This window comes from Lactuca sativa, chromosome 8 (assembly GCF_002870075.4).
Source record: "Lactuca sativa cultivar Salinas chromosome 8, Lsat_Salinas_v11, whole genome shotgun sequence".
Classification (NCBI taxonomy): Eukaryota; Viridiplantae; Streptophyta; class Magnoliopsida; order Asterales; family Asteraceae; genus Lactuca; species Lactuca sativa.
In genome coordinates this window covers 172,238,892-172,241,834 of record NC_056630.2, presented here as the reverse complement: position 1 = coordinate 172,241,834, position 2,943 = coordinate 172,238,892, and positions in this window count along the sequence as shown.

The window sequence follows — 2,943 nt, the reverse complement described above, 5'->3', positions numbered from 1 at the left end:
ACGGATTGAGCCGGAAGGACCAAATGTTAAAAGTTTTGAAACCCCAGGGACAATCCGTGAGGTTTTTGTAAATTAGGGACTAAACTTGATATTTTCGAAAACCACAGGGACCATTTTTGAAGTTTTGTCTTTTTTTAATCAAGTGGCGTCCCACTTGATGATACGTGTTTTTTTTAATCCAGAACACCATCGATATCACAAGCAAATAAAAAATGACTCGTGAATCACCTCGAATGGTACATGCTGTCCTAAAAATATTAGGAATTGGATGAACTACAAAGAGCTAGAAGTTGAAACAATAATTTCTGTTATTTTGTTGTCGTGTTTGTTTTTTGGGAGTTCTTTTACTCCGTTTTTTTACTCTGTGTGTATGATTTGTTTTAGAATGTTGTATATAGAAATAGATTCTTAGTCTACATTACGATAAGATTTCACATTTTGCTTCTGGGTTTCGTTTTCTCTTTGTTTGTTGCAGGTCTAATTCCGTTTGGTGTCTTCTATGGTGATACGGTGATGGTTGTTCACAAAGGTGAAAATAGTAGAGGTGCTATTTGGATACATAAGAAGTAGTCTTCTCTGGTCTCATTGTTAGGATAACTTTCCTTTGAATCCCACTCCATAGGCAAGATGTCATTCTTCGTGCCCACATAGTTCAAATTACTTGTGTGATGTTGACTATTCTTTATTTAAGGAAAATGATTAGTTGGTAATCAACTGATGACTTCCAACCCCCACAACATAAGGAAAACTTCACTAGTTAATAATAAAAAATAAAAAAACAAAAACAAAAAACATATTTTAAAAAAAAACACTTTTTTTAATAAAACAAAATATATTTTTAGCGCATTGTAAAATCAAAATTACAAACAATTTTTTTTTACGTAAAAAATATTTTTTTATGTATTTTAAAAAATACGTTTTCGTATAATATGTTATTACATTGCTATGATCCTAAAACATATTTTTAGATTTTCATATAAAAATAAGTTTTTTTTTTCTTTTACATACCTTTTTTTATATTTATTTTATGTAAAATATCTTTTTTTTTATATATTTAAAAAATACGTTTCCGAATAAAATGTTATTACATTGTTATAATCCGAAAATATACTTTTAAATATATATAAAAAAATGTAATAACATATCATACAAAAACGTATTCCTACAAAAAGGAAAAAAAAGTTTTTTTTAAATATATTTATTTTATGTGAAATATGTTTTTTATGTATTTAAAAAAAATACATTTTTGTATAATATGTTATTATGTTGTTATAATCCAAAAATATATTTTTACGTTATCTTAATGTCTTTAGTTGATTTAAAGCGAATATGTAAATATTTTGTTTACAAAGAAACGTTAACGTGATAACGTATTACACGAAAACACATTTTTACGTTATGTTAACGTCTTTAGTTTGTTTTACGTAAAAAATATATGATGTTTTACTTTGATCCTAAAACACATTTTTACATTATGTTATCACGTTTTTAATGTTTTTACATAAAAAAAATTACTTGTAGTTTTGCTTTAAACCAATTAAAGACGTTAACATAAGGTAAAAGTGTATTTTAAGATTATAACAACATAATAAAACATTATACAGAAACTTATTTATTAAATACATAAAAAAATTATTTTACGTAATATAAATACGTGAAAAAAAAAACAGATAAACTAATTGTAAAAATTCATTTTTTCTACGATACGTGAAAGTAAATTTTGTTTTATTAAAAAAAAGTTTTATGTAAAAGAAATTGTAATTTATTTTTTTATTTATCCTTTTTACGTTTTTAGATAATATAATTTAATTTTTAGAATTATAAACCAAGTTTTGCTCTAGGTTAGTGGCATAAGACATAGATTGATTAGGGAGAGAAGGGGATGTCCTAATTTGGAATCCTCCTCCCTTAATCTTTTTAGCATTTACATTATTTTTAGATGAATTATAAAGTGATTGTGGTTTACCAAATATCATGAATTTTGTTCCTTTATTTTTGAAAAGACGAAAATGTCCTTACGAATTAAATCCCTATCCACTAGTACGAATTCAATCTCTTTATGCCTGAAAAGACGAAAATGCTCTTATGAATTCAGTCCCTACAGTTGAATATTAATGGAATTAGTAAAAATGATCATCCATGCAAGTTTTGCAAACCACAATGACCATTTACATAAAAAAAAAATAGCAGGGATTTATTTTGTGAGTTTTGAGAACCACAGTGATATTTTTGTAATTTTTCTGACTATTATTATAAAATTATTCATATGATTGGTTAAACAATACCTCTTGAGTACATTCTTGAGATATATGTTCAAACTATGCCATAAAAGTATGTATAGTAAGTGGATTTTGATAGTGAACAAAAAATAAAAAGATTCGAACCATGATAAATTATGATATTGAATGTCGACCTTAGATGTTTTGTATTAATTTATTAAGGAAAACAATGGTAAAAGTGTATTTGATTATATTAGTATATTTTCAGAGAAATAATAATAACAATAATAATAATAATAATAATAATAATAATAATAATTGAAAAAGCAACTGATTTGAGAGTTTACAAAGGGTGGCTGTCGCTGACAAACAAATGCAACAGTAGATATGCTAAGTCGTACAACATAAAATCTCTCGTTTCATATCATCTCCCCATGCCCATCTACCACACAATTATCACCTAATGCCCATGCCCCATCTCCCATTATATACAAGGGAGGTCTTAATTTTCTCTCTTATATATTTTTTTATATTCATTTCATAAATTTCTATCTATTTTCTGAATAAAGAACAATAATGATCATATCCTTTGTCTTATATACAATAGCTAGGTGTGAGACTCGTGTATTACACGAGTTTATTAAAAATAAAAATTTAATATCAATATATAAACATGAAATATTTTATAAACTAATACTTTACACAACAAAATATAATATTTTAA